The following is a 17,479-nucleotide window of genomic DNA, read 5'->3' as shown; positions in this document are numbered from 1 at the left end:
TGATTACAAAATACAAATATTGGATTCAAACTGTCAATCACTACAAAAAAATCCATTGTTTAATAGAAATATTGTTTTGGAACATCATCTATAAGTATTTTCAAGTGAAAAAAAGTGGGTTCTCCTGGAATATGAATATTATTTCAGTAGCAAATTTACATACAATCTTAAAAATATTTATAGTTTTGTGATTAATAGTAATACACCGTGTCGTATCAGCAATCTCCCTTGGAACCAACGGGCACATCGAAACTCCACCAAAGTCGTAGGGCTATCGTATGGTTAGAGGACTTACGTAAATCCCACTTGATGCCGGAACCGGTCGCAACATTACTTCCCACTTGCAAACAGAAAATGGTTTTATAAGCTATGAGGTTTACCGCATTTAAAATGATCAGTCAATAAACTTCTGGAAAAACCATGAGCTGAAAATTAACTCTGAATAACAGACTAATAGAAAACTTTGATTGTCCAATTCTTTGTTTCAAGTTATGTTATTGACGATGGACCTGAATTTGAAAAGACAATTTAGGATTTTCAGACAATTTGTCATGGTTATCGTTAATATTTACCATGTTTATAATAATGATGGCCAGTGTTAAGAAAATCCTATTAATTGTCCAATCGCTTATCTAACTTTTCACTAAACAAGAGTAAAACAATACAACAGAACGAAATAGTAATGCAATAAATAAACAATAACAGTTGGTAAAATAAAAATTATTTAAAAAAAATGAAACCCATACTAGGACATAATTAAGTCTATTTGAGTTAATCTCAATAAACACTTTGGAAATATAAACCAACTAGTACATAATAAATGATTGGGTTATCGTGTGTATGGAGGTACATCCTATGAAAACTTGGATAAAACCTTTTAATTAGTCAAAAAGCTGGCTTTAACGAGCTATTTTAAATCTCTATATAATGACCAAGGTTGTTATTAGTAATAAGTATACAATCGGTATTTTATATTGTAATACATTAACTTAAGTACATTTTTTAACACAGACAGTAATTATTCCACTGTTATAACGCTAATGTAAATAAAAATAAAATAATTTTGCACAACATCACCAAGTTAGTATAAGAAAAAACCACATACAATTTACAACAGTATAAGTTTTATAATATTTTATTCACCAACAAAAATTAGTCAGGCAATTAAAAAATTCTATAATGATTTTCAGTGTTATTTGTTAAAAGGTGCACTTCTATGGCTTAAAAAACCCATTTTCTCTATACTTTTGGAAAGAATTTTAGACATTTCAGTTAAATGATTACTAAAAATTTGGGAAAAAATGTCGGCCCAAAGTATTCTAATCTTAGATTTATAGATTGAAATCTTGGATTTAAATTGACTTACCTTAGATAATCTATGAAACTGTATGTATTAAATTGTTGAAATTTAAATCTGTTGAAATTTGGACAATATTTACTGTATACCTCAATGTACCAAATACCAAATGCAGATTTAATCGTTAACTGAAATAGCCCAAGTGCACCAAAATTATCAGGCAGGCTTCATTTTATATACACTTGCACAAATTCAATACAAATATTTTAAAGAACTAAACCTCAAATATTCTACATTTCATTTTAATTTTATAGATTAATTTAACATTCTATTGAATATATCTTCTTTATTCGATATAAAAAGTTACCTTGTATAATTTCACTAACTTTATAAAAAGTGATAAATTTTTGAAAAACAAATTTCAAAGCAAACCACTAATAATTGATAAAAAAGGTCATTGAGATATAAAGCCACGGGGGGGGGGGGTTTTGTAATTTTTGTAACGGAAATATTTCCATACATACAAAAAAGTACATACATAAATAACATTTGTGGTCTATCTTCTGTTTACTTCTTTGTTTGAAGTTTTGTTATGGACTTGATATGGTCTAGAAACGGGTAAGTAGAGGAGTTTCATACATTTGCCATCATTATTACTGAGCAGACTTACATCCATGTATGGAACACATATTTGATACATTGAACCATAGACACAGAAAATATAAATTTATCTTTTCTATTACATTATAAAATTTCATTGCATTTAATTTGTAAATTTACAACCTAAAACCAATTATCCCAATTTGGGTTATGCACAATAGTGTTTTTGTTGGTAATTTATGAACAATACTTATTGAAATATATTACGTCCTTTAATAGAATCAATTAGATGGTAATTAGCATTATCTTAAATTATTAATTAAGAAATTTTTCAAATACTTTACTTAAGTTTGGATTGAAAAAAAGCTCAGCTTACACTACAAAAATCATCAAGCTCATCAGAAAATTATATACAGAAAATATCACAAGACTTTAATAAAATAACACAGACCTTGGGGGCGGGAGCAAATACTTTTTGGAATTCAATATTTAATGAAATAAAATTAGGCTATTGCCATTATACTACCAAATACAAAAATTTAAAACACATCCATTATTATGTGTCTGTAGGTCAAACTCCAAACCCCACTGATAGCTCAAAGAAGTTCCAACTTTAGACTTTCAAAAATGTTTCATTAAAAAGTTAAATCTGAAGCATGAAATCTAACAAATATTCTTTCAATTTTTTCATCAACCAAAACATTCAGCACCTCGAATCGCGAAAAGAATCATTAGATATCATTTTAGATCTAATTAAACCGAATATTATTGTATTGGACCGAGCACAATATGAAACCGAATGAATTACAAACATTTTATCTGGAAAGCTTTTCTATTACATCTGAGTACAGTCGTACCACCACCACTGGAGGCGGGGTGGTCATCCTGTCGGAGAGGAGTTTTAAATTCAAAGGCTCTTAGACTTGAAAAGATTGAAGAGGTTGACAGAAGATAAAACTTTTTGAATGTTGTGTGGCTAAATATTAAAATAAATAAAATATCTTTTGTTTTCTAGTGGGAATTTACAGGAAGCCACAGTTACAAACTCTCGAATTTTTAAATAGGTTAGACAAATTATTTGAAACCTTAGCTGGTCTTAAGGATGTAAAAAACAGTGTAATAGCCGGAGATTTTAATCTCAATGTTCTAAACACTTCATCTGAAATTCAAAAATTTAAGAATATTCTTAAAAGGCATAATTTTTATTACTTAGTAGATTTTCCAACAAGAGTTACTTCAAATTCATCTACTGCTATAGATAATATTGTTACAAATTTTGATAAGTCTCTAACACAGGTGACTGGTATTGTAACTGCACTGTCAGATCATGATGGACAAAATTTTTGAACTCAATCTACCAGTTGTGAATGGTCTTGAAAAAAAATTTGAATATGTAGAGTTTAGGGACTTTTCGAAAAAATAATATGAGTGTTTTTAAGAATGTCTTGTCCCAATGAAAATTGGTTGACAATGTATTTAGCTGATGTAGATAAAAAAGTTTGAGGTATTTAACAGTATTTTTTCAATACAACTTTAACTTAATTTTTCCTAAAAAAAAAGTAAAAAAATATCTTGGTAAAAGTAAATGCAGCTGGATTAGTGACAAATTGATTATGGAACAGAAGGATATTGTTGAGCTTACAACACAAGCTAAACGTAGTGGTAGTGAAGATTTCATGAAATATTGTAAATTGAAAAACCAAAGATTACAAAACTAAGCTAGTTAATGCAAAAAAAACCTTTTATGACAGACAAATTAGAAACTCAGATAATATCAGTAAGAAAACATGGCAAATTATAAATAAAGAGATTGGAAAAAGTTCTAATGTCCTAAAGGGTTCTATAAATTGTATAAAAAATGATAATGATGTAATAATATCAGACCCTTTAAGCATCTCAAATTGTTTCAATAACTATTTCATAGATGTAATAGGAGATTTAATCCAAAATACAGCTAAGGAAACCACAGTCCGCAAGTCATTCAGGTGCAAATGTTCTAGATCAAAATCTTATACAAAACCCTTTTCGGTGTAATCCGGTAGATGAAAAGGAATTAGATAGAATTATTTCATCATTAAAAAATAAATCATCGTCGGGCCATGACGAAGTTCCGCTGAAACTAATTAAGTATGTTGGTAAGTCCTTGTTGAAGCTTTTAGTTCATTTAATTAACTCGTCGCTTATAACTGGAAATTTCCCTGAAGTTTTAAAAGTGTCTAGAGTAATACCAATTTTTAAGAAGGGAGAAAAATTTAAAATGAATAATTATCGTCCGGTATCGGTTTTACCTTCTTTGTCAAAAATTTATGAGCGAGTTATGTACAGTCGATTAGTAGATCATCTAAAAAACAATGATTTATTTGATAGGCAGCAGCATGGATTCCGTAAAGGTAAATCCATTACTTCAGCTCTGCTAGAATTTACGGAAACTATAATAGATTCTATAGACAAGGGGGACAAGTCCATAGGGGTTTTCATGGACCTGTCAAAAGCGTTTGACAGTATTTCTCACCAAGTCCTTCTTGGACAAACTTAAAAGTCATGGGTTTTATCAAAACCTTTCTCCTAAACTGGTTTTTAGATCATACCTCTCCGGACTAGATCCCAAGTTATTGTTGAGATTAACGTGCAAAACAAAATTACTCTACGTAAGTAAAACATAGAATCTAGCACACTAAAAATCACAGCATGGAGTCGCACCTCCAGGGTTTCTAATATTTTTGTGGACCATTGCTGTTTTTTTATGCTACATCCAAGGAATGCCCCCTTCAATCTTAAACAAACCATTAATGGATACAAAAAGTAATTTGATCTTATATGCTGATGATTTCTAACCTTAATGTGTGGACTGAGCCTAAAACTTACATGAAAATCTGGCGAAATAGCCCTGTAAAAGAAACAATTTAAAAACCATTCAAACTTATTTTCAAAGAAATAGTCTATTTTTACTCAGATGGCTGCAAGACCTAATCAAATGATATTTTCACCACTGTACAAACAAAGTTAAAGATATTTTAGAAATACCAATTTTCACAGTTAAACAAACTAAAATTGAACAAACTATTAATAGTTATCAAATTTCTCTTAGGAAAAACTTACTATGTGGACAATAATCTTAGCTGGATAATGGTCACAGTAAAATTATTTACAGCGATCTCCCCCCTAAGCAAAATTATTTCATCAGGGCTCTAACATCTTTGAGGTCGGCATGGTTCATTTTACTAGTTGTAGCATAAAAAAAAAAAAAAAAAAAAAAAAAAATAATAAAAACCTGGAGAAACATTTAAAGCTCAATCTACTATGCACCACGTGCATTCTCATTTAAGCTTACGTGTTTAGGGTTGGCCATTTATGGTGGGTAACATCTACAAAAAAAAAGACTAGACCAACCAATTTTTGATACTTTTCCCAAAAAAGAAAGCAACTAAGAACAATTCCTAAATATACAGAAGAGAGAATCTCGGTAAAAGAAAAAATTTTCTCCACTTTGCATAGAAATCTCCAACAATATCTATGGATCAATAACCCATTTTTAGAGTGGCATTATGTGTGTAGGAAGTAATCTTGACAAACTAGATACGCGTAGTAATATTCATTCTTATCACACTAGACACCGAAACAACCTAGATTTACCCCAACACAAACTTAGTTTCTACAAAAAGAAAGCCACTTATATGGGCATTAAATTTTTAAATCACCTGCCGACAAATATAAAGAGCAAAATCTATGAAAAGGGCTTCCGGTGTTTTTTAAAGAAATATTTGCTGCAACGCCCCTGCTACTCATTGGAAGAGTTTTTTTCCTAAATCCCAATAAAATATTTATATTTGAGATGCTTTTTGGTAAAATAATAGGACTTAGTATAATCTTAACTAAGAAATGTCATTTTTTTATTTATTTGATTTAAAATAGGCTAACTAAATTGTAAGTTATAGGTTAAATACATAATTTATGTACTATTCTACATATATGACACTATTCTTGTATGTATGTACAAACTGAATAAAGAATTGAATTGAATTGAATTGAATTGAATAGGTAGTTGTATATGTATTTGTTAATTGCGTTTATTTGTATGTAATCTGTATGACGTAGCCTATTGTACAAATATGTATTTAATGGCCAAATATATGACTTATAGACTCATATTAAAAACACTAATAAAATGTATTAATTAGAAAACTGTGTCCTAGTTTGGGGAAAAGAATAAAAATTTAAATTAAAAATATAAAGTTACAAATTTAAAATCCTTCATAAAATCTGGACAATACTATTGTTATGGCCTCTGCCTCAGATGTAGGTGTAGTGGTGAACAAAATTTATGAGAGACATGGAATTACAACTAATGATATTTCTGAGCTGTACTTTAGCCTTGACAACCAAATTCTGATTTATCCCAGGATTTATTCAAAAATTTTATTTGCCTAAATCTGAGGTATCTGGTTCATCCCATTCAGTTAATATTGTGTTAAAAACTGAAAATACCATTTTCTCTTTTATGGAAAAATCTGATGGCTTGCAGTTACCGAAAACTTTGTAAAATGAATAAAGACCCATCATATTCTAATCAGCAGCTGACCTGAAGCCTAGGTTGAGGGCATCCTCGGCACTGACCACACCAATGTCCTGTTGTCCGCTGGATCCACAGCCTGTTGGATGTTAGCAGATCCTCTGTCTCGTCCAGCCGTTCTCCAAACTTAGAGGAAAAGTGATAAATGTCCTCCAGCAATCCCAGAGGGAGGTCCTGCATCAACAGTTTAAAAATTAAAACGTGTTTAAGAATTTGTTAGCCCTCTTTTTGCGTAACTATAAGATATAAATAATAAAATTATTCTAAATTTTTTAAAACATTAAATTTCGACTAAAATCTTGATTTTTTTTAACTCAGTGCCAAAGTCTTAAAAAGTACATTGCAAATTTTTTACGTCAGTCCATTTGTAAACAAACAGCTCAGTGATTATTTGTTAACTTATAATAAAATTCAAACATGAAATCAGTCATACATTCACCAATGACCTAGTCAGATGTTTTTGAGAGTTTCATTTGTTGTGAGTTTTATTTACTTTCAGGTGTTTTTACCATCCGGAATATTTATTAAATTGTGCTTCATTTTAATAATAAAATACACCAAAAATAATAATAATATTCTAATAATAATATAGATTGCTCATGTTTATTCTTGAATGAAAACACAACAAGAAGTGTTGTTAATGATGAGAATCTCTGTGAAAGTGAATTTATGTAACACTGTGTTGCCAACTAATGTGAAGGATGACGGTAGTTTTAGTCCATTGTTTGATATAATGTAAACATATCTCAAGTGTTTCCATGTGTTCTTGTGTAATTTTTTAAGTATTTTTTGGTAATAAAGTATTTGACATATTGTTAAACAACAAACAAAAAACATGTTGTGCATGGTTTAAGATCTGACTAAACTTAAGTTCCAAATATAGGTTTTGTTCTAAGAAAGTTAGTGTCAATTAAGAAACCACTATAGAGATTCTGATATTTAAACTAAATTTGTTTCAATCAAAAAACTAAATATTAAAAAAAAGTGTACATTTAATCTGCATTTTGTTGTAGGATCATATTTAGGATGTCTATTTAGTGGATCTGATTCTCTAGTTTATTGGTTACTTAACTAAAAGTGTTTTTTATTCCTACTTTAACAAGTAAAAAATCATAGCAATTTCAATATAAACTATACAATGGTGCAAGAAAAGTGTGGTTCTTATAAACAGGGGACTTAGAATTGAAATAGCTTGCACTTTTGAGTGTTTCAAGTAAAAAATTGGATGGTCCTCAAAGGGTTAAAATTAAAAATAATTTTTGAAGATAAAGAATATACAAATTGTTTATGAGACATACATTCAATTTAAACCTCACTGATGTAAAGAACCTCTCCGAAATACTTTTTAATCTGAAGAATTTTAATGGTATAATATGTTTTTAATCCATTCTTCTGCCAGGTAATTCCTTAAATCCATGTTCCAAGCGGCATGAGTAGAGACACATGACTGATCAATAAAAAACTATTCTATCCTTGTAAAAACATTGTCTCGACGTGGTGACAAACCTGCGTTTAACACTGAAGAGTTTTTATAAACCTGGCATCAATGAAAACTGCACTTTCAACAAGAAATTTTTGAGAATAATATTTGAAATTTCAGGTGAAGCATATCAAAGAGCACAGGTTGCTTAAGGGGAACGTAAAATATTACAATCTATATACTTATATTTGCAATAAGACATAGATAGATAAGACAAGAAATAGTAACTTTGTGAGGAAGTATTTCTATTGATTGATGAAGCAATTTATGATTATGGAAAGTTCTTTTTTATTTGTAAATTTTTATCCTTCAGTGTTTAGTTTGGCTGGGAATAAGAGATTCAAAAAGTGGACAACGCCAGTGTCATGCCAATGTAACGTGCCGGCCTACGCAGTATGTCCATGCTAATACCAATCAACAATTAGTAAATATCTGTGACCAACTGACTAACAATCAGCAACATTGGCGATTGCTAATGTCTCGCCTCATTGGCTGACGCAATACAGTGTTTGCACCTGCCAACACACTGGTGTGTGTGTTTTTGGTGTGTTGTTGAAATGAACTACATTAATTTTACTGTAATAGAGATTGTTTACTACTTTTCAACACCTTGTTCATGCCGTACATATTTACATTGTGAATCAAATCATATGTTGCAATGGAAATTGCTTGTTTCTATCAAGTCTCACAATAAGTATATCATAACAAAATTTTAAGAATCTGGTTTTTATTACATAATCTTCCTATAGCTACCCAAAATAACTATACCAGGCTGACTCCTCCAGGTCGAACGTAAGCAGCGTGCATCCGCGCTCCTGATACTCGTTCATCTAGAACTCCATAATCTTCTCTCGTTCCTCGAATAGCCAGAAGAAAGGTGTCATAGCTCCAATGTCAAGAGCATGAGTGCCAACGGCCATAATGTGGTTCAATATCCTAGTTAGTTTCCGCAAACAGAGCTAGAAAAGATTTCATTTACTTTTAATTAGTAAACAGTACAGTGTATCTGAAAAAATAAAAAATATATAGTGCAGGAATTATGAACTAGTAACAATTATTAGTTATACTTACCAAGATAGAAAATGCCAACTGATTAATCCTAATTAGGGAGATTCAAACTTCAGAAAGTGAATTTCAATTAAATTAAATTTTACAGGTTACGTTGTCAGTTTCACCTATTCTGCAGGCTATCACATGAAGACAAATAAGTGGGTGATCTATCTCCAGCTTTTTTTTACTTTGTGATTTTCCATTTTGAAAAGAATATTGATGATTATAATAATATAATCTATAATATAATGATGAAAAAAACCATTTAAATATTTCAATATTTACGTGATAAGTAAGCCTATGTGATCAATGTCTTCTCGGGTTATTGATAAGACCAAGTCTCAATCACGGGGCATGGTCACCTGAGGAAGCATCTTCACAGATTCGGCATCCTTCAGGAGGATCCGCTCTGTAGAAGGTGTAATGAGCAGGAGGAAATTGCTGAGCACCTGCTCTTTGATTGCACCTCAATAGCAAGGGAGCGATATGCCATCTTTGGTAGTTTTGGACAGGGGTGGTGAATTTTCCCAGGAGGACCTGACAGGTTGTTTTCGGTGGTTTGTGGAACTGCTGAAGTTGTAGACTGGTGGGTCCTCATGGTGTGTTTCCGGGGTGCGCAAAAAGCTTGTGAGGCTTAAGTGCGTGGCAGTAGGCCGCCCCAAGGGGGAAAAAAAGCATATGTGACCACATATTTGTTTCTCAAGATCTAATACCCGACCCTCCCTCCACCCTCGATCTAGAGGTTTTTACTCAATTTTGTATAATACTTTTCTTTGTTGATGGTTAACTCTTTCAAAGCTACAATAATTTGTTAGCTTAAACAATAAGGCAAAAGTTTCACAATATGATTACCCATTGAGTCAAAAGAATTTAAAAAAATTCTTTAATTTTATTTAATTACATGTATAGACTAGAACAATTGTCATGAACATATGCCACAAAAAACAAAATGCAAATATTTTAATAACTGGAACTGGAATTGGTCCTCTTTACGGGTTAAAATCTAAAAATATAAATACAACATATGAACAACAAATCAAAATGATGTCAATGTTCTGTTAATGTAAAAAAACATGGCCAGCTAGGAAACCTCAAAAACTTAAAACAATAAAAGAAACGTTAAAAATCAGAAATAAAAATATGCCTAAGGTGATTTAACAAACTTCTATTACAGTCAAAAGAACAAACAAGAGTTTGTAGTCATGTTTTTTTGCAGTTTACACTCACTCACCAGCTGGCATTTGTACACTCTCTGGTGCTTGAGTCAAGAGCGCCATTTTGACTGTGATAAGCTGCAGAGTGAATCATAATACTTATAATACTGACAAAATTTTGACATATACTACGATTTTGTGAGATCAAGACAAACATACAAGACTGAAGGTGTCCGCACTACTTCTCACAACTATTGTCATCTTGTTTGTCACCAAATTGGTTTTCATGCAAATGGGTTGTTGCTTAATAAGGACAAAACTAAACAAAGTTATTTAAATCTTAGACACAATTTGGATTCATTGGAATGATGGTTTCTCAGACATATTAAAGTTCTTGGGTATTAATATAGACACAAATTTGACATGGGGAGCACACATTGATTAATTAAATAAAAAGTCTGTCACGAGTTATTTATCTCTTGAGTAGACTGAATGATATAATACCAGTAAATTGGATTAGAGCTGCATATTTTGCCTTCTTCCAATCTGTTTTTAGATATGGACTAGTACTGTACGGTAAACTGCTCTAGGATTGAAGAAATATTATTTACTGCAAAAGAAGGCTATTAGGTCTTAAAAAAATGTGAGGCCTAGAGAGAGCATTGTAAACCACACTTCAAGGACTTGCGATTCCAAACTGTTATAAATGTATATATATATATATATATATAAGATTTATTTATTTATCTATATACGTAAAAATACAAATTTTACTTAAATTTTAAAATGAATTTCATAGCCATAAAAACGCGTAGTAAAAATTATGCTGAAATTGGACAATCTAGGTTAAGTAAAAACCCTTAATACCCATGTTGTGGCATCTTGAAGGTTTACAATTTTGTTGAAAGACAAATTAGCTCATATCCCTTTGACAGATTTAAAAATAATTTCTATTCCTGGTTGTTGGAGAATCCATTTTATAGCTTAGATGAATTTTGAAAAATTAAAAATATGGAGTTTTAATGATTACTGTGTTTTTGTATTCTGTTTTTTTGTGTATGCTTAACCATAGATTTGATGTCTAAAGAAGAGTACAGATTTCAGTTTTTAAAAACATAGTGTTCATTTTTGTAACATATAACAATGAGAAATGCACAAAGTGCTTTCATTCATACAAATCATTTATCTACTTCAAACAAAGAAAATAAATTGGAGAAAATCAACATTTTTCATAAAAAATAAATTTAAAACTGAAATTAACAATATTAATACAATTATACTTTAGCAATAATAAATCAGAATATAGTGTTAAATCTTATTTTGACCCTCTATAAAAAAGTAAACTTTTAAAAGCAACGTAAACTTACTGCGGATATATTTTGCACGGAGGGGAATATCGATGTTCAGGAGTTTCTCAACGGCTAGAGAGTAACACTGCTCATTACACATCATGGAGACGTAGTCCAGACGGTCAAAGTACGGGAGCGCTTGTGTGTACGTCTTGTACTCTATCAGTTTCTCTGTTCCACGATGTAACAGTCCGATGTGTGGGTCAGCCCTCAGAAACATTCTACCAAAAGTTACATACATTATAAAAATACAGCATGGCATGTTAAAGTTTTTTATGCTCCTGGACTTACAACTGATCTGCAGTAAATAAAACTCTTTAACGCTCTACAAACTATTTACTAATCAAAATTCAAACAGTTTCATTTATTTATTTATATTTTTTCAACGGTACAACACCAATTTTACAAATTTACTAGTAGATCTGAATGAAACCAACAATAGATAATAAGTATACAATAAAACAAAACAAAAAACAAAATCAAGATATTTTAACAGATAGGAATTAATTGTAAAACAGAGACTACATAGCTCATGACCCACGCATCACTTCCAGTCTCTCAGGAAAACAATAGCATCCATCATCCGGAAAGAAGAATTCCCGAAGAAATTGACGGAGGAAGAAGCCGCTTCGCCAGTCCTCAGGAGTCTGGATATGCAGTGGTTTTGAGTATAATTAGTTGGCTGGAAAACGCCTACTGAAAACAGACTTCGAGCGAGCCCCCCTCGGCACAGTGAAAGTCAATGTTCCCAGCAAGTCAGGGACAGTCCTATATCGCCGTTGACCAGCCCTCGCAGAAAATTGAGGTCTTGATAAGCCCGCCACAAAAAGAGTGTTTAGATGTTTCAGTGGCATTATTAGATTCTATTGTTAACCCTTTGACAAGTAATCCCGAAATAAAATTCGGGGGTGCTCTACGTGCCGCACGCGGTAATTCCTATAACCGTGTGGGAAGCGCTATAATGGTGCTAAACAGTTTTCACAATAATGTTTCGTGATGACTAATCTCTAACCCGAATACTAATGCCATCTAACGGAATCAATAAGAAACACTTTCAAGTAGTTTCCCTCGTTCCCACTAGATCGCAGTTGCTCTTTTATTTATTTCTTTCAGACCCAATTGACGGGTATTCAATCAGTTTGTTCCAAGTAATCAGCTGATTCTATTTCTGTCTGTGTAGTGAATACAGGTTGTGACCTTGCACTGTTATGTTACCAGTTACCTTGATTGTAAACATTTTTGTTGCGTTTACCATAAGTAAATAAACGTGGTTGTTTTTGTAATTACTGATTACGTAAAATAAAGCAAGAAATACTTACAGAAAGAATTTTTGCTATGATAGTCCCCTGAAACTCACTGCTCAGCAATTTTTCCACCATCATCCCTGCTACAGGTAAGGACAAGCGGCAAGCCGAGGAGAGCATGCCACGTGTGCAGATAGATACCAGCGCCGGGAATTTTTTCGCGCATTTCATACTATCAAAGATTTCTGAAGAGACTTGTGTGCTGTTACTAACTTGTACCTAACCTGCACCTTAGTATGTTTATGAGAAAATACTGAATATTTTATCTTATTCTCATATTTTGTAAATATAATAGCTTTAGTGCATAATTAGATTAATTTTCTGTATAAATAAAAAACAGAACTTCAAAAACGTTTTCATTAAGTGTTTTTCATAAAACATCTACTACAGTAAACCCAAATTACCTAAATAAAAAACAATATCTAAAATTTTAAAATACTCACTTTTTACCGCACTCTTATTGAAAAAAAAGACCCCACCAGTCAAAGGGTTAAGGACCCCACTGGGCCTTCTTAAAATTGTTATCATTGTCCAACCATATGTGCGATAACTCTTGACTCATAGGTGCTGCTAGAGACTTCTTGGTACAAGGAAGAACCATTGATTATTGATATTGATTTTGGGATGAAAGTCAATGGGCACTCCATCTCTCTCTGTCTGTCTGTGCACCAACTCTTTAATGATGTACTTAGATACGCCACTTTAAAGTTTAATCTCTATTACAATGTACCCGGGATAAGAGTATAGGGATAGTGACTAGATGTTTTACCTCTCCATTCCAGCTCTAGAACTAGTCGCAACACTCCATGGGCTGCCGGGTGCTGTGGTCCAAAGTTGAGAGCCAAGTTCTTTCAAACCGTCTTCTCTGGATAGGGAAATTTGTTGGCCCAACTTTTCTGTAAAATCAAACTATAAATTTACACCAGTTATATTGATTTCATCTTAATTACACTTTCTCTCTCTCTAAAAATTGTGAACCCAATAATTAATACTAAATTTAAACAATATTTAAAGTTTCCACTTTGACAGTTCCTCCTGTTTCAACGCTCATCAGGTATAAAGAAATAGTTGAATAAACAGAAATTAGGTCTATATGCTGTTTATTTTTTTATTTATGTATGTTTTGGTTTTGTTGAACATAGAACTTTTACTAAAAACTGCATCCACACACCCTACAAAATACACGCCCAACAGATTTAATCATAAAAATAACAATTATTACTCAATTTACTTAATAGTAGAATAATTCATTGATTCATAATACGATGGTTGTCCAGAAAGTAACAGATATTTTGACATAGCACGGCAATGGGCGGAGATAGTGCCACATCTTGGCATCAAGTATGTTCCTACACTCAGTATGCAACCAACCTGTGCCTGTGGTTACGTAGTGCTTACAACCGGTACAGTTATAAATAACAACTGTTCAGGTTATGATTTGTTGTTGTCACGTTTACAGATAACTGAGAATTTCCAGATTTTATGAATTGTAATATGTACAGTTGGAGGAATTTAGCTGTGCTTTGTGGAGCCCAAATACTATCCTTTCAACAAATAAACGCTATCTGTGTGGCGGGTTGCGTTTAAGTGCTAGCCGCTAAGAATGAAAACGCAATAATCTCTTTAACAACTTTAAACTTACGATTTCGAGATTTGCCTATTTGACAAATACGTTATTTTCAAAGACACATTAAACAACACTAAAAAACAACCACGTACAACATCTGAAAAAACAAGGATAAGTCCTATTATTGCTATTATTTGGTATTCTCTTATTATTTAATTTACAATCACTTCAATCATATTTAGTTAATTAAAATGCTAGAATAAATATAATTTTTCTAATAACAAATGTTAATTACAAATGATTGTTTTTCATTTTCAATCCCACTCAAATTGTCCTCCCTATCACTGTCACTGTCTCTGCTGTCTGTATCCGAACCAATTGATACAATAAGGGATCCTATAATATTGTCAATGTGGGGTTCTGCGGCTGCATAGTCCTTTTCGATTTTCTCTACATGCTTGCCACTTTACTGACCACTCTTCTGCACCCCATACTTGATATCTTGTCTTCGCATAGAGCTTTCAGCTTGAGACATAGTAAAAGATGTATTTCTCATAGCCACATAACTTTTGACTTCAGCCCAAACAAATTAACTCAATGGGATTGAGGTCTGGGTGTTAAGACGGAAGTCGTAAGATGACATTGACTCTCTAGTTGAACAGTTTCGTCCAAGGCATACCAGTCATGCCTTGGTTTATATTGCTGCACAAGTTTGTAGAGTTCAGGTAAAAACATATCGTCGCAGAATGGCATTCCGTTTTTTGAAAGCCACACCTTCATATCTTGGTTCCTACTTTTAGAAGTAGGAGCTTTTTCAATTATTTCAATATACTGTATGTGAATAAGGCGCATTATTGACTACCAGTACTGAATTTGGTAATAACTTTTTGCTTTATCTACTTCGTAAATATGTCCCCATTCACGTTGCCGTGGTAGTCTCCACTGTTGTTGCTTGCTTTCCAACAGGTAAAGCATTGGGCACAAAACCCTTTCTCTCCACCCGCATGGATAATTATTAGTCTCTCGGCCCTTGCAAATCGGCATGTGTAACCCTTCATTTGAAGCCATCAGACCAAATTTGGTTGGATTCGTGATAATATATAAGATTTCATCTAAATAAATTATTGGGCGTTCTTGCTCCCTGTGGATTTTTCAACGCTCTCAAGTATGTTATCCTTTTCTCTTGGATTTCTGGCTTTTCAATTAATAATTTCCTATTGTTTGCTGTCCTCCAAGTAAATTCCAGGTCCTTTAATACCCACCTCAAACTTTTCTCACAACCCTGGAAATTTATCTTGTCCCTTAGCGCCTCCCTCAATAGTTTTTGCAGTCAATATTCAATGTTCTTCAACATGGAAATTGTACACTAGTATTCTCACTACAACATTTATCGAAGTCATCTAAATGAGTAAATGTTCTAACAATCATTAACGGTTTTTGTTTGGTGTAGTAAAACATGGCTTACACAGGTTACTAATCTTCAACTTTTTAAGCTCACTTTTTTTATTTTATTTTATTTGAGTCACAACTCACTCTGACACTCCAGTTGCTGCAGCAGTTTTTTCGGCAAGCCTTTGACAACAGAATTTTAACAGTTTGATATTCTGCCTCTTCCTTCATAAATGCATAAGCATTACTCACAATTTCACGAGCCTGATTATGAATAGTTCTAACTTTGACTTTAACTCAACAGACATTATCGGTAAAAGTGAAGCATAAGCTACCACCACACACTCAGGCAATGTCACAAAAACAGACTGATTTTAGAGAGTGTGATGAGTTATTTGGGCCAATAAAATTCCTGAAAGAAGGGTGTTACTCATAAGTCACGGGAAATGTTTTCTGGACGCAGCACATAACGGTAACCCCCGCCACCCCTCCCCCCTATATCACACACTCTAGGTCACATGTGTAGCTAAAGTCCTCAGACTGAACTCCTACCATAGAGTATAAGATTTGTTTTAGGTTCACTGTTTTAGACAATATTTCAAATAATACCAATATATGTATTCAAAAAAGTGATAGCTCCTTACTATCAAAACAAATCTAATCAGATTTTTATTGCTGGAACATTCTACAACGCATGGTAAAAGTCAAATTTTTTACTTGGTAAAAATTTGTCATACATCCCACAATAGATCTCATTCAAACAGGCAATTTGCAAATTTACATGCATCCATTCATTTCTCCAATGATTCCCAATTTCGGGGACAGATTCAGTCTGTCTTTTTTATTGGTGGTCTCCAATCATATGCTAAAAACTCGTCTACATTATAAAATGTTTATGAAACTAAAAAGCGTTTCAAACGAGTTTTTAACACCTTGGGCATTGGAGGTGATTTTATTGAATTTGGTCATTTGTTGACTAATGATTGAATTAAAAAAAAAATTATTCTGTAGACAACATTATTAGATCAAAAAAACTAAACAAGATTTTTCTTATAAATTCAACTTTTTTGTGATGTTTTTAGTAAAATCTTATATTTTATATAAGTCATAAGTGAACTCAAATTTAAAGTAATAAATGGTCAGTAAGGCTAAAAAAAACTAATTAATTTTGACAAATTTTATGACCACTGTTAAAGAAGCCCAAATGAGACAGAGCTCTACGGCCTTGGTGAGCCTCAGTGAATTGGGTAAAAAATTATCCTAAAGAGAGGAGGTAAACACCAAGACCAAAAAGTTTCACTTCCCTCTTTTTCATAATTTACTTACTACTTTCCATTTTTTCAATTCTTCATCATTTGTGAGGGAAGATCCCTTCCTGCTCCTTCATGAACTCCACATCTGGGTACCATTTCTCAGAAGCACAACGATGAGGACCTGAAAAAAAGTGCAACATTACCGATTGATTTAGCTGCTCTGTTTTTTAATTTTGATCACAAAAAGCGGTAAATATATTTTTATTAGACATATGCAGTTTTTGCAAAATATACTGTTGGTAAACTTAAACACTATTTTCAGGACCACTGGATGAATCAAGTAAATTAGAAATGGATCACCTATGTATTTTGAGTGTCACCTTCTGGTGACATACAAAGAGTGTTCAGTACATAGTAATATTAAAATTCCTTAATATCACAAAAAATATTCAATATCAGACTCAGA

At 32.4% G+C, this 17,479-nt stretch overlaps 1 pseudogene; it reads right to left on the bottom strand.

Moving 5' to 3' along the window:
• Positions 1-215: 215 nt before the first annotated feature.
• Positions 216-17,213, bottom strand: LOC124374292 (annotated as a pseudogene).
• Positions 17,214-17,479: the final 266 nt, after the last annotated feature.

The sequence above is a fragment of the Homalodisca vitripennis genome, unplaced genomic scaffold, assembly GCF_021130785.1.
Source record: "Homalodisca vitripennis isolate AUS2020 unplaced genomic scaffold, UT_GWSS_2.1 ScUCBcl_7778;HRSCAF=15592, whole genome shotgun sequence".
Classification (NCBI taxonomy): domain Eukaryota; kingdom Metazoa; phylum Arthropoda; class Insecta; order Hemiptera; family Cicadellidae; genus Homalodisca; species Homalodisca vitripennis.
The sequence above is the reverse complement of the archived record's forward strand: the minus strand, read 5'-3'. Positions and strand labels throughout refer to the sequence as shown.